At 29.2% G+C, this 26,568-nt stretch overlaps 1 long non-coding RNA gene across 9 annotated transcripts in view; it reads right to left on the bottom strand.

Annotated features, from left to right (window-relative positions):
* Window positions 1–5,234: 5,234 nt before the first annotated feature.
* The window catches only part of LOC142332994 (uncharacterized), a 92,416-nt gene continuing 71,082 nt past the window's right edge, over window positions 5,235–26,568 (bottom strand). For 6 of the 9 annotated variants that reach the window (XR_012758480.1, XR_012758476.1, XR_012758475.1 and 3 more), the window contains one exon: window positions 5,235–5,452. This is a non-coding gene — a long non-coding RNA (uncharacterized LOC142332994). Of the gene's footprint in view, window positions 5,453–12,128; window positions 12,587–26,568 lie in introns of all 9 variants that reach the window. The other 3 variants (XR_012758477.1, XR_012758482.1, XR_012758479.1) reach the window with 1 other exon arrangement.

The following is a 26,568-nucleotide window of genomic DNA, read 5'->3' as shown; positions in this document are numbered from 1 at the left end:
AAAAAACAGTTTATGAAATATTAATAAAACTATTATATTTAATGGGTAGTCCAATATATTCATCAAAAAATAATTTAAAAATTCCATTAAGAGACAGATTCTTAGTGATTTTGTCATTTATTGCATTATCTTTAAGTATTATAAATATATATTTATATTAGAATGACACTCACTTTAGGTTATTAATTTTTGGTGATATTAATACTTTATCAATGTACTCACTATTTATAAACGATCTTATATATTCCTCTAAAAATTAAAAAGTATTAAATGACATAATGAGATGTTCAACGTTTGAAAATGATAAAGTTATTGATAAAAAATTGATTAATAATATGATTGATAAAGCTAATAATATTTCATGGATTTTAATTTGGTAAGTTTAACACTGAACAATAAACTGGGAAATAACAATTATTTCTTTATTAAATGTTAATAGTTGAAATGTACAATGCCATTTCTTCAATGTAATGCTTCTTCCTTGGTAGAAAAAGGTACATTAATTTGGTTTGTCTCAATCTTTCTTATGGATGTGACATATGTAAAGGATCTGTTGTACGAGACATTAATCTGGATTGCTTTTTCTGAAAGTAATGATGTTAACTTTCTACCAGTAGTGGTGAACAGAAAGAAAATTTCACTTGAACAGCTGAACTTACCTGCATTTTAGTGAGCTTGGTCTGGTGATATATGATAGTATATTCAGATCAACGAAGAAGCTAATGAAATATCATTTCATTTCTCACTTTCCTAATCGGCTTAGACACGGAAAATTTTTTTTTTTAATCTTTTTTTCAGGAATGTCTTCAATTTGTCAGGTAATCTGTTACTACAACACTATGATACTTGAAGTATACAAAATCTCAAGTTCATACACAAATGTAACCGTGCAAGTGTTGTAGTTAGTCTTTAATTATGATTGGTCCATATTTTTTGCTGTTAACTCTGATTATGGATGGCTGTTTCTGGTACATTTACTTAGAATTCATACAATAAGAGCTGTTGCCTTTAGCAAACGTTTTCATTTATCTATTTATAAATATGTATAACAGTTAGTACAGATATTAAAAATATTTTTTTTAAATTTTTTCATTACTGCATGTTTAAAAGAATCAAGAAAGACTATTTAAAATGAGCTGAAGCAATTTTTTCCATTGGTTCTCATGATTACAAGAATTTTATCACAGTTTTTGCCTACTTCATTATATTTTTATAATTTTTAATATCCGATAATAAAATCTTAATATCCGAGGGAAACAGTATCAACAGTATTGCATCTCCTTATCAGTATAATGTTATTTTGGTGAAAATTCATTAAATATCATTGATAAATTTTAATTCCTTTCAACAAATTTGTTTTATTACTTATTTATTACATTGGTGAATACTGGAAAATTTTTATAAAGATTTAATTTGTTTAGTAAATAATATGCGTGCCTCATATTCATACACAAATTTAAAAAAAATTGTAAGTCAATTGTTTCATTAAATTTGTAAAATTTGGAATGACCGTTTCACATGTTATCGGTTATTCTATTCAGGCCACGGCATGCAAATAGAATCATCATTATCTGGTGTTCTACCTGTGTGAGGTTCCTTATGCCACCATTGTCTTTATTCATTTCTGTTGCAAGTTTTCTCCTCCAAATGAAACATCGTTAACAAATTATACTAATGAGAATCTATTTATAATCTTACATTATCCGCATAATTGAAATAATAAAAAGGTTAAGATATTTTATATACTACGTTATTCTATATAATTACGTGAAGCTTAACTATTCATTAAAAATGTATATTTAATTGGTTCTGTACTGCTACTTACTTCTTTTGTATCATGTTTTCTTTCATTAAATATATACACACATCATTATAATAGTTTAATGTTTCTGTACTACCTCACTCCCATTTAATTATTTGCTATTGAATTTTCTTTTCTATTCACTTTCTCTGTTATTATTAGATAAACATTGATAACTGTCACTTAAGCTTTAAATAGGGGAAAAAAACAGTTATATGCTAAATTTCCTGCCGAGTTTGAAATAGCATATAAAATGTATTGTTTTACAAATAAAGGCCACATTAACTTGGTTTTTTACATTAACTGTCCCAGTGTTTATTATCATTGTGATACATGTGAAGCAAGTAGGAAGAGGCACCACTGACAGTATGTTTTTCATTTTACAGGCACTATTAGCAAAGGTTTCACTTATTCTTCTTCTTTAGTACTGCCATTTTATGAAGTGTTTGATAACCTACAATCATTATTGTTAACGGTACAGCATATGCACATATAAACTGAGAAAAAATTATGTTTAATAAATTAAATATTTTTTTCTGCAGTATTTTATAATAACAGTTAAATTTAATCAACAATTTAAATGTAATGTAAAATGAAAATCTAATGCAACAACTTAGGATGATTGCCTTGTCAAATGTTCTATTCTTTCAAATTAATGGTACAATTAAATTACTCTAAATATAACTGATCTAAATTGAAGATCATTTTAAACTGGAATTTTTGTATTGAAAGTAAAAATTTTACCTGTATTGATTTTCTTTCAAAATAAGGATTTCTTATTAAATCCGTAATGAGTTTGTATATTTTTGGATTCAGAAAATATGAATATTAAAAATAATTGTTTTTATAATTCCTTTTTTTGATTTTGTTAAATTACCCTACAATATATAAATTATGCAACAAAACATTTATGTTTCTTTTACATTTTTTCACGGTTCAATAGATAATCTTACAAGCTACAGTATGTCGGGAAGGGGGAGATTTGTTGCAAAATTGTTGATTGTAATGTGCTCCTTACACTCTGGATAAAAATGCCATAATCTCCTGAGAGATTGTGGGTGAAAATGAGTGCCCAGGAGAGAGCCTAAAACTTTCTCCTGACAGGGTTGTTGCTTCATAGTACAGTTCCTCCAAGAGTAAATTGAACTTTCTTATCATCCACTTCTTTCCCTATCCTTGATCATTTTTTTCCATTTTCAGTTCTACAGGCATTAGTTTGATTCTGTCCTTTTAAGAATGTTGGAAGATGTACAGCTAAGCATCAGTGGTAAATCCGATAGTAGAAACTGGAGCTACCAGAATAAACTGGTTTCCTGTTTAGTAGCCGTGCCTTCTTGGTAAACTTAGGCCTTCTAATTCCTCCAAAAATGTAGTCCAGATAAATATTTTTCATAATAAGTAATCTTAGAATTAAAAATTTAATAGAAGTATTGTTTTTCTCTTTATAGGTATATGATTGATTATAGGGATGATAACATACTGGGGATTTATTTGTGTCATACCATTAGTTAATTTTATCATTTATTTATTTTGTTTTTTGTGCAACAGAAGGCTTTACAAAGCCTTCATATGTTGCACAGTATTACATGAAAATATATACAATAGTTACAATATCTATAAACAGTTATAAGTAACAATTCATATATAAGTTGAAAATACAATATTTAAATACATAAATATCGGAATACAATAATAAAAATAAATTATAAATTTAGAACAATGGAAATAATAATTAATGTTTAAGTCACTATTTACAAAAAGTTTACAAAAATACATTAATTTCGTTCAAGAAACGAAATAGGTCTAAAGGAGGCCTTAGCGAGAAAACACAGGGCAAGAAGTAGCGTTCGAGAAGATAATAGAAATTGTCAAGGATAGCGCAACGGCTGCAGAACTGTCTTATGATACTCCCACTACAAACAACAAAAACCATTGGTTTGGTACTGTTGCACCATATTTGAGCTACGCAACAGGATTCAAACTAAGGCTTAATGAACTGCGAATTGGGCATCAGTACATAATCACAGGAAAAGGTGAGAAAGAAAGAACAAGCATAAAAACATATGGATTGAGCCCCGCCCATCACATTCTTTTAGAGGGAGTGACCTTTCCACCAGATAAGAAGAGTGCCCTAGCACAGTCTGTGGGTCCAATGACAGCTACATTAATGTTGTCTAGGACTACCAACCCAATATACCAGGAAAAGTGGAAGGCAGCTTTAAAACGCGATCTCCAGCATGTACCCGAAATAAACTCCATCTGCGAAAACACAGCCGGACAAAACCCCTCAGGTATCAGAGGATTGATGGAAGCTTTGGGTGACCTAGCAATCCTAACAAGCACAAGACAAGCAAGGAGGGCATATTTTCCATTTGGTCTTTTAGTGTTGTCCACGTTTGATCAGGAAACAGCTTTGGATTATGTCGCCAAAGATGCCGCTGGAAAATACCTAACATCTTTAAAGAAAGATCTCCCTAAGGCTTTGTCTTTAATTGATCATTCAGGCAAAGGCTCTGTATATACTTACAATAGGATGTGTGAGTTCAAAATTAGATTCCGCAAGTGCTGTAGTGAACAAATAGCCAGACAAGCTCTATTTCACTCAATATGGGGGACCTTCTCTGAAGACTTGAACGTTCTATCCTTTATGACAACAGAAAAGGACTGGATTAAAAGGTCTAAAATGGGTGATTTTATGAAGAATTTTGGAAGCGTTCCTGACACCATTGAAGTTAGTCTCCCGAGAATAGAAAAATTCTCTAAACTAGCATCTGCCAAGATGACAAAACTTCTGAATGCAGGAAGTAAGCAGGTGCACATTAACCCTGTTTTCTCAGGAAAACGTACCATTAGTGCGTTGGATGAGTTGTTTGACTACATGTCAGAAAGGCGGATGGATACGAGCATCCAAGCAACAAGCCCTGGTCAGCTAACAGCAATGATCAAGAAAATCATAGACGACATAATGAAAGACCTCAAATCTGATAGCAGAATCGAAATGGGAACAACTTCATGGTTCGAGGCAAAGGATTTAACATTAGACGACGACAAAATCATTGGTGAAATGGAGATTGATCAAAGGCCAAAGGATGGTCATCCTAGACTTTTCCTGGATTAATCCTAGAATTTATCATCTAAATAATGATAATAAAATTGATATAAAGAAAGTGGTAATGCCATTTCCATCATTTATGTTAATTACAATTGATAATAATCAAATATGTTATAAAATTAATTTCATAATTCAAGTAATAATATATGCTGTTTTATTAACAACAATTGCTATGTGGCTTTTAGTACTATCATGTACATCGGTTTATATTTCTTGCGAGTTAAAATTATTAAGTCATATTATTGAAAACATGGATTTTAATGTTGAAAAATTAAACTTATCTGATAATATAAAGCATTATTTATAAAAGAGAAAAATACATACGATATAAAATTAAATTTATTCTTAAAAAATATACATCATCATTTAAAAATAATTCAGCGAGTAATTATTTATTTTTATTCTTATGATAATTTTTTATTCCTAGAATCATAATTGATTGCTCTGCCAGACTGCACCTCTACAAAATACCAGATTTTTCCGAGTAGAGATGGTGAACTCTATCTCCTACCTTCGCATATCCTTGACAGCGACTGAAACTAATTAAAAAAAAAAGCTTAAATACAAAAGCACTGTATCCTGTAAGTTTATTATAAATAAATTAAATTTGTAAAAAAATTTAACTTTTTTTTTTGTCAGATCACTCATTATGAATAACATACACGTTTTCATTATGATTCTAGGCAAGCAAACTGCTCATTTATCCTTTTAACTTCAAAAATAAAAAGCAGCCTACAGAGAAAATCAGAAGTACAGAATGAAAATCTTACAGTTAATTTGACTTGAAAGGATTTTTGTCTTCAGTCATTTGACTGGTTTGTTGCAGCTCTCTAAGATTCCCTATATATTAAACAAGGTAGAGATTTAAATATTCCAAAATGACAAAGAGCATTAAAATACTTGTAAATGTGGTAGATAACATGAAAACATAGAAAAGAAAAGTTAAAAGAAGGTACAGAATACAATTTGATATCCTTTTCTGAAGTGTAAGGAAGACTGGTTGAATATTTCAAGTTTTATGGGAATAATGATAATGGGTAGGATTAGAATTAGAATTTGAAGAGAGAAACTAGGTTTATAAAATTAAGTACAACTTAGAATAGAAAGTTTGAAGTTTAGAATGATTTGGATGCAAAAAAATGATGAAAGAGGAGTGTAAAAAAATACTGTTGAAGTGAAAAAAAATGGAAATATACAGATCAGCCCAAAAAACAATAGATAGGGAATTAAGATTCGAATGAACACATTGAAAACATACAAATTATGATGTAGAAAAAAAAAGGAAATCCATCTAAATTAATCACCTAAACCTCAAAGTCTGATAGTATATGTAAGAAGAAAAATAACCTGATAACAGAAATTTTCTAATTCCCAATGACAATTCTTTCTCAACTCAAACTGATCATTCCTACAGATGTGTTAATCATTTAACAACAGCTCTTCTAATATGATAATAAGTAAAAAATCTTTTTAACATAATTTAAATCTTAATTTTGGGATATTACAGTACAGCTGTCCTGAAAGCTGAATGATTAAATTGTTTGAAACAATACGATGGCCAAGAGGTTATTTTTTTTTTAATTTATCCATGTTACCATTTATTAATGGCTAATGACCAAACCGTGTTTTCCACTTAACATTTAAAAAAAGAATTAATAATATTTTAACGTAATAATAAAATAGCAACATGTATTATTCCAGTTGTACAAATTAATTTTTCATTTTGAATATAATTTTATTGCCTTATTTTTCTATTGCTATAAAACCATTTGAGAAAAAATGTAATTATGTACATTAAATTTCACAGGAAATTAAATCTTATGCTTAGGGGATAAAATAGACACAAATTAATAATGTATAAACAAAGAGTGCTTTGCTGTGATTTTTAATAACAAAATAACAAATTTCAAAAAATGTAACATTATTTTCTTTCTTTGAATTGTAATTTATAAATTTATTTAATTATACTTTTTGTATCACATGTAAAAATCTTTTAACAAATTTTGTTGCAGAAAAACAAAAGAGATGACATTGTCACATTTAACCTGTAAATTTCAGGGTTTGAATTCTGTCATAATTGTTCACATACTATAAAATCACTTTCTCATCTTCACGATAAAAAAACCCAACAAGGGTTACAAAAAACTTCCTGGTTTTGCTCTTTTATCTCATTATTTTATCTCAAATTATCTTAGAGTTTTTAAATATTAATGACTTAATTGTGCAATATTTAGAGTACAGTTGTGAAAAAGGCAAAATGTTTAGTAAAAAAATTTGGTTCCAACTGACCCCTTACTTTAAAAATAATGAAGTATTAAAAGTGTAATTGAGAAACAAAATGTTTAGAAAAAGATTTGGGTCCCAGTTGATTCCCTCGACTGAATGACATATTTATCACCAAAATTATACTGTATTAGAGTATATTTGCCATAAAAAAATCAAATATTTAATGTAATTCTGAATCCTATTTATCTTCTTGCTCGACAGCTACCTCATGTAACATTTTTAATAATAGCCAGCAACTTGAAAAACAGATAAAGTATCAGAACTTATAGAAAATTCAAAAACTTTTTAAAGTTTCTAAATTGGGACAATGGGATTCTTTTTTTTTAAATAAAATTTCCTATGTTATCTACATTAACATTAAATATATTTGAATTTTCAGTCTTCAAAATTAAATTAAACAAAATATTTTATATTAAATACATTCCATTCAACTGATTTCTTTTTAGGGTTTAAAAGCTTATTGGACTAATTATTTACTTTAATAATTTGGTCCAATATGGTGCAATGTTACATAAAAAGACTATAGTTATGAAAAAAATATGGGTGCCATGATGCCCCCTTTTCCGATGGGATTGAAAAATAGGCCAAAGCAGGGATATATATATATATATATACATATGTAATGTATTATTTTACATTTATAAGACTATACATATAAACAGTGTTCATAATCAACACCCAGTAAAAACTAATCAAGATAAATTGATGAAAATTTGTATACATGTTCTTCTTACAGTGTAAGAGCACACTAAGAAAGGACTTTTTGAATTATAAGTTTAAAGCGTTAAAACGGAACAACAATGAATTTACTAATTTTTTTATTTCTTAGTAACAAATAAAGATGACAACTTTAGTTTTGGTTTGTGTAAAATTCATGTGAATATCTAAAAGCCAATTTCTAGATTTTTTGAAATTTAACCTTGAAAGGTATGAGAAAAATAAAAAAAATTGAATGATTGAAAATTTCTCCCACTTCCAATTATACCAAACGCAGATTTAGTATATTTAGGCTTGAAAATATTTTTTGGATAAATATAAAAATACCATTTTTGGTATTCTTTGAATGAATTCCAAGTTTTTAGGGGTGCAATGGTGTATGACATGGTGGCTCAACCAACACAGTCATTGCCACTATTTCTGTATGAGCAACAAGACTGACGCAACTCCTTCCAGTTATTTGATTAAAATTTAAAAAAATTGTTCCCGACATGAAACACACCATATAGCATGGGTGACCAAGAAGTAATAGTTACTTGGTCAGTGGCATCCTTATCCTGTATGGTACAGGACAAGGATGCTAGTTAAGTACTAGCACTATAGTACTATATATATCCTTTTAAAGCATTTATTTTCAGCCAGTTCGGAGATTAATCAAAATACTGGCCAATACATGCACATACATTTTTATGAAAATTTCTATAACTTTTTTTAAAAATAAATTGTTTTAATGAGTAAAATATTTTTTCCTCAAATTAATCATGTTATGTTGAACATTAGTTTTTAAGTGTAACATTATGGATTGAAAAATCTCATCGATCAATAAATAAAAATTTTCCAAAGATAGCTCACTAAGTATTTGTGTGAGTTTTCACAGCAATGAAAATTCCTATATCTAATACACTAGCACAATCCACTATGCAAATTCTAACAATAAAAAAATATTATACATTACAGATTTTATTTGATTCTCTACCTTTTCAGAAGGAAAAAATTGTGTAGGCAGGCCACGTTTGGAATATGTAAAACAAATTGTTAGGGATGTAGGATGTAGAAGGTATACTGAAATGAAACAACTAGCACTAGATAGGGAGTCTTGGAGAGCTGCATCAAACCAGTCAAATGACTGAAGACAAAAAAAAAAACCTTTAAAGTACACTTCAGCGATTAACCAAAAATAAAAACATATGAACAAAATAATAAGTATTAAAAATACGAATACAGAGCAAACTGGATTCGTTTTCAGTCAGGTGAAAAAAAAAAAAAACATCTAAACATTCAGAACTTTGTTTTTGACAAAGAATCCTTATTTTCCTGTTTCTTCTTAATCCTTTTTTTTGTAGTTGTACAAAATAAAAGGCAAATTTTTTATATAAACTGAAAATATAAATTAACTACCTGTACTTGTTATTCAGTAATAAAAATTGTTGTTATTACATAATTATTACAATAGTAATAATTTTGAAATTATCACGTTACATATATCATTTTTTTTTCTTTCAGAATAATGGATTTGCTGGAAAAGGGAAGTATATTGTGGCATACTGTGCTAGTATGACTTGTGTTATGGGTCAATTTATATTCAACAATGTAAGAATAAATTTTACAGATATAACAGCTATAAATATAAAATTTAGCTATTTTCTCAATTCCTGGCTATACATTTCTAAAAAAAATCTTTGATCTATAAATTTTCAATAAATTATGTTACAGGTAGTACTGTTTATTAATAATGGAACTTATTTTGAATTGTAATTTGATTATTTGAGTTACAAGTGAAAGACAGGTAAGGTAATGTTTAGTTCATTGTTGTTATAAGCTGTACATTAAACTACGTTACCAGAAGAAAAAGTGGCTCTGTCTAAACAAAATGCATCCTTCTTACATTTTTAGGAAATTACATGCTTAATTCCTCCAAAATCTCTCTAAAATATGTTGGGTTAATACTAAATATATTTAAGTAAGGAAAAGTCTTTAAGGTTGATCTCTTTTGCTGATACATACAGCATGAACTATGAACTTACCTTGTGAATGAAATAATAGGGTTGATTTTGTATAAAAAATTTATTGATCATGTCTACAGTTTAAAAAATATTAAATTACTTTTATAAAAAGAATTATTTTGAATTTAAAAGGTGGGCACTACCATGCTGTTCATTCAAGTACTTTCTTTTGATTAACAAGAAAGAAACAAAAAACTCGAGACAATAATTAAAACAATATTAATAATTTTAAATTTCAAAGAATGGCAACAGGATTTTGTGATAAACTTCTTAAGGATGAATTTTAAGAAAGGCTTTTCAGAATAACAATCAAAACAATTAGAACTTGAATCCACTAACTGAGAGGAAGTATTTTTCAGAAGTTTTCTTTTGAAATAATAAATAAAAAACGTAAGAATATTGCAGAACATTCAGCTATAGTTAATCTAGGAGAAAAAAAAGTGTGTCTTCTGATTAGTTATATAAATAACAAACTACTTGATGGAAAAACTTTAATTTATATATCACATTAAACTTTCCTCTTTTCTGCTTTACTCTTCTAACTTATTTTTTGTAAGCAAGTGAAATTTATAGTAAGTGCTAAGAATCTTGGGTGTTGGTTAAGAAACTATACCGTCACTTCACAGTGCTACTCAGCAGACAAGTATTTATTATACTCAATCATGATGAAAAAATTCAGGTAGAGCAAACTGCTAGATATTTGTACTTAAGCTTAAGTACAAAATATGTACTCCATTTTACATTTAAGTGAAGCAACTATACTCCTGTTTACAGGCAGCCAAGATCATCAGCAGCTTAATGAACATTCTTATTAATTCACTGTTAGTTGTAATTATGAAAATATTAATTTATCATAATATTCTTAAAAAAAAACAAGGTTCTAATAATCTATTCATTTGTTGATCTCCATGAGCGGTAATGTCTCGACTTTTCATTTGGGTATTCTGGGTTTGAGTCGTGGTAAGGCATAGCATTTTTCATACGCTAAAAAATTCTATTTTCATATTCCCATGTAGAAAGTGTCAGTGGTGAATTAATTTATCAAGCAAAATAAAACAAATTAGTACATAGTAATACATTTTATAATTAATGATGGGAAGGGATATGGTATTCCCCAGATAAAAAAAGGAACTTCGCCAGCATTTGTCTGAATGGATAAAGAGAAACCGTGATAAAACTTTGACCATAGTAGCATCAAAGAATATACAATTAGCATAAGATAAAAATAGATATGATTAAAATACTTATTAAGGTACTTACGTATTAACGCCACCGCAGCTTCAGATTTATATAAAAACAAAGTAGTCAATCGGATTTCGGTGGAAAATGAACAGTCTCTTTATTAATTTTAATAAATAGTTATTTATATTTATTTATTTTTTATAAATATAATTTAACCAAACTTAACCTACGCTCGCTAACCTTGACTAAATAACACCGTAATTTTTTGAGTATTTATTTAATAAATTCAGTAATTATTGCAACTATTTATTTAAATAATCAAAACAATCCTGTTAATTAGTCAAGGTTAGCGAGCGAAGGGAGCGTAGGTTAAGTTTAGTTAAATTATATTTATAAAATAAATAAATATAAATAACCATTTATTAAAATTAATAAAGAGACAGTTTTGAATCTATCTTAAACTCTATATCGGCCCATTTTCCACCAAAATCCGATTGACTACTTTGTATTTTAAATAAAGCTGTAGCTGCGGTGGCGTTAATATGTAAGTACCCATATTAATTATGTAAAATACGGCCACATAAAATAATCTTAAGGTAAATACATGAAGATAACAAATATAAAATATAACCGCTAAATAATTCACAATTCAGTAGGCATTAATTAGATTTGTGTACATAATTTATGTAAAAGTTGAATTGGATACAGGAGATTCAGAGCTTTTTAAAAATTGTATAATTAGTTTAATTTTTAAAAAAAATCATAAGACTGGTTTTGTAGAATAAAATCTTTTAACTGCATTTTAAATAAATTTGGAAGAAAATTTAATAATTTCTTAAAAATAGCAACAGAAGCATAATAAAGCGCTTTCTTGTAGGGAAATGTATTGTGTGGAGTTACATTTTACATTTCTGTTTGGTGGGTGAATCCGGATGTTTCCACACAAGTGTTTGCCGTTTGGATTTGGGCTCGAAATGGTATATCCACTTTTCATCAAAGGTTATTATATGATCTAGAAAGTGATTACCTTCTGCTTCAAACTATTCTTTGAGCTGAAGACAAATGCAAATCCAGATGTCTTTATGGGCTTGAGTCAGCCGTCTTGGAACCCATCTCGAACACGTTTTGCAGTAATTCAGCACATCATGAATGATTGAATGTACGGATCCAACACTAATATTACACAAACTAGCAATCTGAGAAATTTTGACTTGCTTGTCTTTGTGAATAACATCATTTGTGCAATTTTGCATTGCAATAGTAGATACTTCAACTGGTCTTCTAGAGCGATGGTGATCAGTCATACTTATTTTGCCCGAATTAAATTGTTCCAGCCACTTATACACATTGCGGTTTAAATACTTTCAACCATACTGTTTCAACATTCTTGAGTAAATTTTCGCCGGTTTCACACCTTCTGATAGCAAAAATCTTGTCACTGAACGTTGCTCTTCCAGCGTACATGTTTCAAGCAGAGCTGACATTCTGAAATCAATAAAAAAGGATATGTTACGATTAATTAAGATCACACAGTTGATTATGTTCCCAAGGTTGCCAACTTGACCCTCAAAAAGTTTCATTGTCATTGAATGAACTGTTTTTTCTCTACATTAATTTGTCTCGTTAATTATTGAATGTCCCTTGTAATTCTTTCAGTCAACTGATTCAATAAACCTATAAGATATCTCAAAGCTGATTAAAGTTCTGTGGAGAGTTGTCTACTCTTAAAATACATTTCCCCATATATTTCTAGATGTATTATATTGAAGTACCATTTGGGATATGAGCTGGCCATATTGGGAATATTTTCACCATGTAAATATTCTCACTTAGACCATCCTGTCTGTCACGTATTTTGAAGTAGAATGAATCTGATTCCACTGGAAAATGGCATAACAGAGAGTAAAAGGATAATAAAGAACATTTCACTTCAATGGATCATTAAATAATATATTTTAATGGAGTCTCTATCAAAATATGATTCTTTCTGCTTATAAAACTAAGATTACATTTCATTAAAACATCTCCCTTCACAAATTCTTCTACCATCTTGAATGATGAAATTAAATCTTTATTATTGCTGTGAAAAGATTTAGCATAGTCATGGTTTATATTTTGTGAATTCTCCTCCAGATTTTACAAATTTTTCAGGCTTTCTTACTCTCAAACCTACATAATGTGATCCTCTACCTATAATTTATGATTATCCATTTTGGTTGCATCATTAATAACTTGGCAATACTTGAATGTTGGATGATTATTGCAAATATTTCTTAATACCAGATCAATCAATTATAGAAAAGCTCTATTCTCATTATTACATCTACGTAATCTAGAAATGCCTGATTATTGACTTAAATTATATTTTGCTACTTCATCTTATGCTGTAGATAGCATGAGTTCCTGATGATCCAGTTTATATCATGTTATCGATTGTAAATAAATTATTAACTATAAAATCTGATTTTTATAAAGAGAATATATTTGATATTTATATTGCAATTAAGGTAATAAATTGCAATAAGGAGATTGTTGAAATTTTTTTTTTTTTGAAATGTAACCTTATGTGAATGAGAAATAAATTAAACTGTAAATTTATACAATTAAACTAAGATTTGAATTTTATTGTATTAATGTTAAGGTCATCTGTTTTTAATTTCAATTAATTACATATCATTAGAAAAGAATTAAAATTATTTTAATTTTGACTTTTTGAACCTTAAATTGTACGGTAGAGTGAAGATTTATGGAAAGCAGTTTGTTCATGTTCATGGGAGAATAAACCATTATGGTTCAAACATGGTATAAGAATGTTATTACATCATGAATTGATAATTGGTCATATAATAACCAATTCTGATTTAGAAAGTTCTGAGTTCTAATCTTGCTCAGGCTTAGCATTATTCATATGCTACAAATATTTCATATATTTCCATACCTGCATACTAACGTGTATTTCATATATTTCCATACTAACATAAAATAGATCTTTTATTCTAATCAGTACATACATTATATACATCAAGTCAGGGATGGGTAGATATGATACTTCATGAATTAAAAAAAAAAACTGCTCTAGCATTTACATGGATGGATAAAAGAAAATCATGGTAAAATCTTGATCAGAGTAGCATCACAGAATACAATATTATTCTTTACCTTATAATGAAATTCTTTTTTCTTCATGTAATTTACATGAAGATAGTAATTACAAAATTAACTATAAAATAATTCACAGTTCATTAGATATCACTGAAAATTATTCAATCACATGTTTATATAAACGAGGGCTATCCAGAAAATAACTTAAATTTTGAAATAAAAAACCAACCAAATAAAAAAAAAAATTTATTATATACATTTGAACGGGACAATCTTATTCTACATAGTCACCATTTAAATTGAGACACTTATCATAACGATGCACAAACTTTTCAATTCCGTCTCTGCAGAAATCTGCCACCTTAGATTTTTTCCACCCATCTTGCACAAAACTTGTGAAAACCAAGCTTTCCCGATAAAATTTCATGCAGTAAACTTTGTGAAATTTGGGGGAAATGAAGTGAGAGTTTGACCACTGCAGTCCTCATCATGAACACTGGTGCAGCCATTTTTAAACTGAATGCACCACTGCCTCACTCAACCTTTACTCTTTATTCCATCTCCATACACCTCACAAAGTCGTCAATGAATTTCAGTTTGTTTGAGGTTTTTTGCCAGTAAAAACCTAATCACTGCACCTCACAACTCCCGGGATTTCCTATTGAAATGCACATTTCAATAATTCACAACAAACAAAGTAGAAAAATCACAATCCACACACGACAGCTTGATGCGTACTGAGTGTAGAAACATTCTCCGACACCAAGATAGTGGCTCTACCCCAACCCATCTCCATGCTAGGCACAAATAAGTTACTTTCTGGACCACCCTCATACATTGAATGGGATACAGAAAATTCAAGAGCTTAAAAAAATGTTTGATTAGTTTAATTAAAATTCATTGACAGATTAATAATTTATGTAAACTATTTTTTTTAATTATATTTTAAATAGATTTGTGATAAGATTTTTTAAAAATTGTTTGGTATTTTATTAAAAAATAAAAACATATACACGTTAATAAGAACATTAAAGCATTGTATTAATTTACAAAAGAAATGGCTTCTTTTATCTCATTCGGTAGAGATGTGTGTATTGATCTTTTTTAAAAATAATAAACTTTTCTGTTTATAAAAGATTGCTCTTTCATTACCACAAAAAGAAGGATAACATTTTTAATTTTCTAAATATTAGTCTACATAATTTATATTTATGGTGCCAAACATTGATCAGACAGCCTTATTTTTTAATCTTAAAGATTTCCTCTGACTTTGAGGGAGCGTCAAGTGATGACATTATACTTTAGACAGGACTGTAAATAAGCCTAATAAATATTTTAATAAAGCTGATAATATTAGAATTTTACTAAGGGACTTAAAAAACAAAGTAGTATTTGATATTGTCACAAATGAAATCAATTTCATCATTCCAAGAGAATTTGTCACTTAATAAAACAACCACATATATTGATTTGCAGGAAATAGAAATATTATTCTTATCATTAATGGAAATTCTCTTCATACAATCTGCAATGTAACATCTGACTGAGAATCAAAATGCAACTGTTTTATCCAAAATGCAACTGTTTTAACCAGTTAATTAGTTACAATCTATCCAAAGAATAATTTTAACTCCTAGAATTTTCAATTCTTTTTGAATAACCGTTTATAAATAAAGTTGTATCATTTATGATGACTGTAACAATGATTAGTTCAAGATTTTGAGGAAGATCATTAATATATAATATGAAGAGCGACCGAGGATGCTTCCCTTTACGTTAGACATCTTGAAGTGACAATGTACTTTTTACATGTGTTTTCTTATCAAGAGATATATCAAATTTCACTACCTGTTTATAATTAGTAAGGTATAATTTTAACCAAATGTAAGCAGTACCTCTAATAAGATAACTACTAAGTTTTCAGCAATAAAAAATACAGAACTAAATTGAATGCTGTACTGAGATGGCAAAAAATTGAAAAATTATAATCTTTTCGCTAACTACAGAATTTAAAATATTTTCTAACAACTGGTAAATGGTAGTTTTTTCCTAATCATGCTGAAAGTTTGTTTGACAATATGTGATGAATTAATCAGCTAGAAAAATATACAATTTATGATAATACCTTCTTATGTAGTTATAAGTTGTAAGCAAATAGTTTAAAAACAATTTAAGAGGTTTTACGTAAAAACGAAATTGTCAAGGTCTGTAAAATATATTACATGAATATAAGCTCAATGGATTTCATTTATACATTAATTACAATCAAGGTAGGATTTTTAATTTATTTATTTAATAATTTTAACTTTATTTCAGGTATTACAGGTGTCATATTCATATTGTAACTTGATGTTACTCGTTCGGAATAATAAAAATTAAAGAAGAAACTTAAATATTAGCTAATAAAGATTTAATAGTGAAGTATTTTAATAATCCCAATAGTTAAATGGATAACTCTTTTTTAAGGTTGTAAAAGCATTTGACAAACATAGAAATGAAAAATTTAAATTAAGTCTGAAATTCTCTAATAAGGAATTATTTGTTTACGGGCTTTCTCTAAAATGTGTATATTTATATCCTATTCATTAATATGTATAATAACTTAAAAATTATGTAAAATAGAAATATTAAATAAATAAATTAGAAAAGATTTATTTTATTAGTGTAAATTCCAAGTTCAGTTAAGTACTGAGAACATGTATTTCCCATCCTACCAATAGCATTTAAAAGTTACTCTTGTCTGAATTTAAAACTCTGATGATTTATATCGAGCAAGACGTGATGCACTCATTAAAAAAATATGGTATAGTGATTTTAAAAACAACAAGCTTCTCATCACAGGTATACCTGGAAAAATGAGAAGTGAAGTGGTAAATTTCTTCATGCAATTCAGAAACCCAGTTTCCTGAAATTCCAACTATATTCTGATCTGATGAGGAATTGAAACAGTATTTCATTGATCCCTTGAATCTCTCTTGAATCCTTGAAAATGTAAAATCCTTTCTGGAATGCATTGTTATCAATTTAAATAACCTTGGATAGGTGCCCTTATATTTTCACAGTATATCAAGACAGACATTTCTACGAAACTAATATTAATATTATGTATTTGGAATTACAACATTTTGGAATTTTGAAAAATGAATCTTAATAAAATCTATAGATGTGAAGAACTAATATTATAAATCAAATTAAAAAAAGAAGAGATTTTTAATTTCTCAAATTATATTTTTCATATTTGTTAAAGGATTGCTCTTTACTGAATACTGATGTTGACAATTATTTAAAAGTTTTTTTTATATGAAGTTTCACTGGTAGTCCTATTTTAAGTTTATTTTGTGTAACTCAGTTGGTGCGAAGATATTAAAATTTTTTTTAATCAGAAAATAAGAGTACGAAAATGATACATATTCCTTCACTTCAGAGAATATAAGCTCACCTGAAAGTAGTATTTTGTTTGATTGTATCCAATCCCTTGCACATCACTGGTGATAAAAATCCCTAATTTGCAAAACTTGCAGTGTTTTTGTAGATTTTTATGGAAAATAAAAAGGTTTCTTGTGTACTGTACTAATAAATAAGTTACAACCTCTCAAAAATCATGAAAACCTGTTAAAAGCGATACCATTTGAATCATCGAATAAGTGCTCCAAGGGAGTTTCTTGTCTTCTTGGCATTTTAATATTTTTAAACTTCTTACTATAATCGAAATAGACTTGTTTGAACCATTCAACTGCAGTGTCCGTGTTATAACAGGCGCTTGAAGTCATTTCCAGTACTCAGAAAAATTCATGTTGCAGCATGTTCATTTATGCTTGTTGCATCATTTAGTTTTGCACTTACAGACTGGTCAGTCTGACATTAGTCAATGATCTGTTCACATCTTTACAGAATGTCTCAAATTTCATCCTGTGTTTGGAAGTGTTGTTTATTAAATAAATAAGTTTTAATTAGTAATATTATACTTGCAAATCTTAAAATCAGTTAAATCTTTACATTATTTTCAAGTAATTTCACACAAAACAATGAAAGAATAATGTTCCATAGGAATTTATGTAAGTGAAGAGTGTCATCAAACATTGTGTGGAACAGCGCCAAAAGAATTCATTAAAATTTGTGAATTTAGTGATGAAAAACAACTTTTTATATGTTAATTCAGATGTCACTAGTGTTTATAAATATCATGAAAAAAGGTTTTTGTCAAAAAAAAAAAAAACAGTTAAGAAAAACTTAAAAAGGCATATAACATTAGAGCAAATTCTTAAAGAACACATTTTTCCAAATTTAAATTTAGTTCCCGGAAAGTATCTTTGTGTTAAATGTTTAAAAGTATTTTTTCTAAGCAGAACAAAGAACTATATGAATGTGAATCCCGGCTTCCTTTTAGCCAGGAAGCAAGCATTTCAGACTGCTTTTTGGATAACTTTAAATTTTGTATGAGATCGTTAAGATTTACTCAAGTCAGTAAATGAGGCTCCGATGAACTGCTTTGTTCAAAAATTGTGTCACCAGAATTTGTTTCTCTTTCTTCCTGTGATCAGACTCTGAGCTTTCTTCATCTAATGTCACATATTTAGGAGGCTTTGCTACAGGCAATTGTTCGCAGTGTTGAACTGGTCTCATTGCAATTGCAAGTTAGGGTACACCACTGTATGTTTTGATTTTGATGTATTCCCTTTAATGTTTGTTAAGCAGAAATAACAGTCAGAAGAGTGATCTTTGGGTTTCCCCCATCATAGTCCCAAACTTTACACCCAAAATAAAGTTCATAACACTTTTTTACTAATGGAGTAAGGTTTTGCCTTTGAGACTTGAGCGTCACTTCACCAGATACATAACAAAAATTGTTATGATGATTTAAACAAACTCTAGCATTTTGTAACTAACAACTAATTAAAAGAAATAAAGTTGTAAATATGTAATACACAATAATTCAGACACACAAAGCATTCATAATGACGTGTTTAATGGTTCACTACTATCTCACAACTTGCATCGTTCTGATGAATATATGTCCATGTCTATACATGTATGAACCTACACAACAGTAGCAACATTACCTTTTGAGTAATACTTTAGGAGCTTTTACTGGACAATAGATGAGTAAATGTTTTAAAATATTTTTAAAAAATTAAATAAAAAATCTGTGGGTGATGGAGAAATTCCGAATACATATTTGAAAATAGTATAAAAAACTGCATTAAGTATACCTACTGGTATTCGTGAGACAAAAATCATGCTGACCAGTGTTATCAGTTTACTTTCCTAATCTTGGACCAGATCTAAAATAATATTAGAGTTCAATATATCTGAGTGTTTGGTTAGACTTACTAGAGAATTAGTTAATGAACACAGCATTCTACTGGAGTTAGGTAAAAGATATAAAACAGTTATTAGTATCAACACAATTAAAAAAATTATTATTTTATGAAGATGACAAAATAGCAGGCAGCTGTGCCCTAATAAAAAGGACTGTGTTAGCACGTGTGATGGTGTCAAAGCACATAAGTAAAAGTGCCTTGTTCTGATAAACTTAAATGAATTGTACGTCTCCTTTAAAAGTGAAAACCATGAGGAAAAAATTGGAAGATAAATGTGCTGCAAACTCTGTCCAAAATGATATATCTTGGCTGGTTCATCTGGGACTCATACAGTTTGTGTCTGTCACCAGAACATCAAACTCATGACTGATGGTCCCAAACTTAATTTTGATTACAAGGACTTAATAGACATCTTTGTTTGTGACAAGGATAACTACAGCTGTATGATAAATGTGTGGACCAAATGTCCAGGTAAGCAGGCAGTGTTTGACATGCTCAACTTTTCCGAAGAGTATGATGTGTTGCCAGATAAAATAATGTACAAACAGTTGGTAACAGCTGATACGGCAGAGATGATTACTGTTCTTCAGGCCAAAGATGAGTTTTTCAAATCATTAGTGGAAAAATTGGAAAAGCTGAAAACCATTTCATGTCAAAATCTCAAGCTCAATTTTTCAAAAAAAAAAAATCATAACTAAATGAAGAAAAATGTTTGGTGTCGGCAGACTTCACAGAAAACCTTTCATTTCTTGTTCAGGATGAGATACAAAGCTTCCACTGGGTCAACAGCCAAGCCACAGTTCATCCTTTTGTGTTCTATTTCAAGGAAAATAATGTATTAAAACACAAAAGTGTTAGTATTTTAAGTTATCACTTGAAGCATGATGCACTAACATTTTATTGCTTTCAAAAACTTTTAACAGACCATATCAAGGAAGTACATCAGAACATTAAAAAACTCATCTATTTTATTGATGGTGCTTCAAGTCAGTAGTCACAGTGCAAGTCAAAGTGCCATTTGACTTGAAATCAAATGGCACTTCTTTGTACTATCCCATGGGAAAAATACCTGGAATGGTGTGGAAGGAACAACAAAAAGAGGTGGCAAAGGCCACATTGATTAAATGTATTCATTTTGTAATCACAAGCTGAGAAACAAAGTATTTTTTGATTAAATCAGATGAGATAACTAAGATTCAGAAACTCTAAAAAATTGTTTTGACTGCTGTGAAGGAGTTGTTGGTACTAGATACTACCAAAAGTATGTTCCTGTGTCATAAGGCATTGTAAGATGTTACTTTACTTCAGATTCCAAGGAATATGAAGACCATCCTGTGTCAAGTATTGTACCACTTTCACTTAAAGAAAAAGACTCTATTGCTTATGTGTATGACGATCAGTGGTGGGTAGGAGAAGTGGTAGATATTAGCCTCGAAAATGACAATGTGCAGGTTAATTTTTTCCACCCAGCTGGACCATCATCATCATCACTTCAAAAATCTCAAGAAGACAAAGTTTGGGTACTGATCTGCAAACTCCTGAGGAAGTTGACATCACTTGAACTAACTACAGTGATGGGTGGTTCTCACACAAGTTTAAGAGAATTATCAGAAGAGATATCACAGCTGTTGGTTAACCACAGTAAATAATAAACTTTCATTGCTATAAAATCTGGATATTTAATTGAAAAATAATTAAAATTCTGCTACAATTTATTTTTTCTTCTATAGTGTTTACAAAAATAAACTAACATGAAGATAAAAATGAATTCTTGAAAAAAGATGACTACTCATTGAAATCTCAGTTTGGGTAAGTTTTACAAGCACGTTTGAATCAAAATTGTTATGTTACTGGTATTGGTTAAGTTACTAATTTCTTCATCCTATCATTAATAATTTTAAAAAGAACTATTTTAAAAATATTGAAAGCATCAACTTCAACAACATAGGGGCTAAATATAAAATATGTAAAGTGCAAAGAAGACCCCCCTTATTTAGCAAGTCAAAATGGTATCGCTTTTAACAGGTTTTTATTAAGAGGTTATAACTTTTTTTAGTAAAATAGACAAGAAATTTTTTTATTTTCCATAAACATCTACAAAAACACTGCAAGTTGTAAAAATATGGGATTTTTATCACCAGCCCATCAGATGTTATTTGAAGCCAAAATTTGAATTTAAAAAAAAATTAGTTTTCAAAAATTCTTAAAAATTTAGAGGCAAGTATATCAGCATTAATATTATTTATGGTAAAACTACTAATATATACCTACATATAAAAAAATAATTCAAACTATGCTACATTTTCAAAAATGCACCTTTAGGTGATTTTTTCATTTCTTTTTTGGGATGAAATTTCAATCCAAGAAATCTGTTCTTTTGAATTTGTTCTTTCATGGAATCTGATCTTACCAATAACATATATCTACCATTTTCTGGATAAACTGAAAGGAAGCATAGTATAATGGTTATCAAAACACATTTTTTAAAGTTTTCAAATTGGAATGCTTCTAGTTAATCTTACTACAAAATTGGCACAAATGCTTAAACTGGATTCATCAGGTAACATCTAGCTATCTTCTTGACCACAATAGATTCAAAATTATATATGAATCCAGAGGTTCCACTTAGTACAAATATTTTAAAACCCCACTTAAGGTGTTTCATACAGTTGTTCTTCATTAGTGTGTAACATTCATGGCATATATTTGTTCATCAATAGTAATTTTGGTCCCATAGGTGCACTTCTAAAATCTTTATATAAAAATTCAATAACAGGTCTCAAACAGAAAAGCCTGTCATGACTATCGTGATCTCTTGGTTCCATTTTTGTGTTGTCAGTGAAGTACCTTCACATTTTTTCAAAACTTATTTACACCCACCATTTCCATTAATTGGTTACCTATATTAACATCCCAATATGATCTAGTATTTTCTAGTTTAACAATCAACATCATAATTAATACACTTAATAATTTATGCAATGTTGGGACAGAAAATATAAAGTTTATTTGATTTAATTGTACACTAAGTGGTACATAAAAAAAGTATGAAAAGACTTGATAAGGTATGTAAATCATTAAAATTAGATAAGGATGAGCTACCAGGAAAATCAATGTCGGTCAGTGCCTCAAATACTTTGGTTTTTCCAGATAGGTCTAACCTATCAAGAGTTCTAAGGTTCAAATCCTAATAAAGGTAGTTTTATAAGGATCTAAGTACTAAATCGTGGATATCTGTGTGCTTTGGTAGGGTTTTAATTAACCACACTTCTCCGGAATGGTCAACTTGAGACTGTACAAGAGTACACTTCATCTACAATCATCCTCTGAAATTTAATACCTAATGGTGGTTCCAGAGGCGTAACAGAAAAAAATAGGTCTATCCTGGATGTTAAGAGGATAACCTCGCTTTAACAAAACATTGTTAAAATGTTTAACCTCGCTTTTACAAAACATTAAGTACATTGCATTAGTTACTGCATAATGATTAATATTTACTACGTACAGTTTGTCTGTTACACAATATTACAATTTTTGGAAGTAGAATGCCGAAAGTTGTTTAAATGATGTATAACATTTTTTAGATATCAGAATTTCTTGTACAATTATTTTTATGTAAGTGCAAAATGCAAGACTATTCAATTAGGATGTCTTTACCCATTATGATTAAATGAAAAAGGGACTACTGTTTCTTTGCTTTTTAAATGTGAAATCAATTAGCTGCAAAACAAAATTACAGTACATTATTTCCGCGCACATTAGCTTAATAACGCCGAATAGAAACAATTTGATGTGGACACACGAGTCCCTTGTACGCCTATTAAATTACATTTACACATTTAAAAAAAAATGAAAAGTACATAAAATTTTTTTTCATTAAAAACTTCTGATATTTTTTCACATTATCTTTTTGTTATCATTGAATTATTATTCGTTGTAAAAAATCCTTTTACAACGAGAGGTTAATAATTTTGAATAAGTCAATATATTTAAATAAAAAAAGGTGATGCCTACTCCTAAGATACAAATATTTCTTTAATTAAAACTTTATTTTTCGAACCAATGAAAATAAGTACCACTTATGATATATCGTTGAAAACCTCTCAATGAGCCAGTTAAGAAAAAGTCAACATTTTCTTTTGGATTATGGGCTTTTTTGGACAGTTTTGGTCGAGTCGATTGCAATGAAAGGGGAGGAACATAACTATATATTAAAACAGTCCTAAATCCAAAATTTAAATATCCTTCGGCTAATCGTCTTTGAGTTACTCGAGATACTTACGTACGTGCAGGCGTCACGCCAAAACTAATCAAAATTGAATCAGGGATAGTCAAAGTGGATATTTCCGTTGAAATCTGGAAACTGAAAACTTTCCCCATCAAATACTTCCTTTCCTTGGTACAAGGAAATAAAAAACAATGAACTGAAAGAAATATTCGATTTAAACTGATTCGATGTACATAAGCATCAGCATCACTATGCATTTAAGGGCTAATATTGTTGTGATTTGAAAATTATAGATTTCAAACGCATTCGAATTTTAGATTCAAATCTACCGAAACATTTGTCGGACGAGATGAAAAACGGTGCGGGCTCGACTGGGAGCAACACAAAGTCGTAAACCAAACGTTCAAGACTGAAAATATGTGGATCATCGTGGTTTACTTTAGTTGAAAACGTGTTCCACAGTAATGTAACATATTATACCGAAAAGGTTGATGGAATTAAGTATATGTACTTGTTAAAACAGCCATCATAAAGCTATTATTCGAGTTGTTGGATAACGAGAAATCTCTTGTTCAACCTGTTTTTAGAATGTGTACATACGAAACGTAAGACACATTTTAAAACGGAATAGATAACTGCAGTCACAACGAACTGGATAAGGCGTTCAAAAATTTGTTAAATAAGAGATATTTCCGAATTACAGGAAGCATATTTAAAGTTATCTACTGGCGACTGGTTATCTGTTTGTACTTTTAAATAAATACTTTTCATTACACGACTCAACTTTAATAGACCTGTCAGAGGTTATTTAAAATAAGCACGCTGTGATAAACGTTAAAAACGAGAATGATAATTACTGCATTAAATGGGCTATCTTGTCCAAAATGTTAAAAGTACACATCCCAAACGGATGAGCAAGCATTACGACATTCTACTTGATTAATGACTTCAGCATGCTTAAGTTTCCAGTTGAGGTAGATGGACTGATCTCTCGAATGAAAAAATAATTCTATTATTGAAATATCTGGAATTACTAACTGCAACATTCAAATGATCTCACTTGGAATACACTATTAATGAAGGCGAATACTACTTATGATTAATAAATTTTAATGACTAGCCACTACAAAAATGTAATTATAAAATTAAAGTAATTTTAACTTTCCCCAGATTGCACCTAAGCCAATTTTTGGCTTATTATGCAACTTCTAGTATGAAAACAATGTTACCATATAGTACCAATAAATTAGCAGCTGGCCTGCTGGCTATTTAAGGATACCACAATGGATGTATCTTCTTGCAGATTGTATCGCCCACAAATATATTTGTGTATAATACAATTTCCACAGTTCTAACCTCTTAAAGGAGGTAGGTAGTGCAAAAGAATAACCAGGAGTAGATTGGGTAGGAAATGCATACCCTTTACCTACCAAATTTCATCTTTGGTATCGCTTAGCTTGTACAACCAAAAATAAAACCTGACTGTAAGAGAATCATTTTTATCACAAACCCCTTAAACTGGGTATTTGATTCTGAGATCAACCCATCACTAAAACTTTTTAGATTTTATAGGCTATATCATAATGTAAATTATGCAAACTTTAGGTATGCTTTTCATAATAAGTATTTAAGATACCTTTTTGATTAAAAAAGGTAAATAAAGTTATTTACCATAACTTTCACTGTTTACTGACTTTTTTATATTTAAATAACTTTAAACAAAATTTTTTTTTGCTTTTCAATAGTTACATCATCAACATAAGAGCTTTCTTTTGAGTACCTAAATTAAGGCTTTGCAATTGCTATTACCATCACCCACTTTGCATACCTATTATTATTTCTCACAGATCATCAAATGTAGCCTCTGCAACAGCAACTTTCTGCCACTATCTCCACTCTAGTTCATCCTACAAGTAGTACTTTCCTAATGTTTTTCCAGTTTTTCTTTATTATTTTTTTTAAATGTTCACTCACCCGGCAGTATTTTCTAAGTATTTCAACATCTATAACCTTACCTGTGTTAACACTGGTAGTATTTATTGAAAATTAGATTTTTATTTGGTAAAATTGTTAACAGAAATAATAATTAAGAAACTTGAAAAGACATCAAGAACGAGATTAGGTTAAAGATAAAAAAGAATGGTGGAAAAGCAGATTAAAACAGAGTTTATCACTTGAAAATAAATTGGATTTGATTTTAAGAAAATTTGATAACATTGAAAAGGAAGCTGTAAAACTGAAACAAGAATTGATTATAATTAAATCAATTGATAATATTTATGAAATGATACTTCCTGAAATGATACTATTAGAAAAAAAAAAATTTTTTTTTCTAATAAACTGTTGTAAATAAATGAAAATTTAAAAAATTGGACAAAAAGATTTAATACTAAAAATAATAATATAAACCAGTATTTGAGAAAGAATAGTAAAGATATAATCTGGATACCCTTTGAGGAAACTTGAGCATATTTTTGATAATTTGAATAGAATATCATCTGTAACTGGGTTTCAGTTAAATTAACACCACATTAGTTTTTAAAGAAATTCTAACATTCACAGATTACCTCCAGTTGTAGTCAATGTTTTTTGAGTTCCTAAAATGTAAAAAAAAGAAGTAAAATTGTTAAACTTTCAGACAAAGGTTGGGAGAATCAGTATAATCTTGTTTACATTAATGAATCTGTCTCCTGAAAATTGGAAGAGCTTCAAGGTGGCCAGCTAAATCTATAGAAAAAAGTAGTGTTCCACAATGGTAAAATTTATGTTCCCATAAATAAGTGATAGTGCATCTGTAGCTAATGTTAAAATCATCT

The sequence above is a fragment of the Lycorma delicatula genome, chromosome 12, assembly GCF_047948215.1.
Source record: "Lycorma delicatula isolate Av1 chromosome 12, ASM4794821v1, whole genome shotgun sequence".
Classification (NCBI taxonomy): Eukaryota; Metazoa; Arthropoda; class Insecta; order Hemiptera; family Fulgoridae; genus Lycorma; species Lycorma delicatula.
This window is presented reverse-complemented; position numbering and strand designations above follow the sequence as displayed.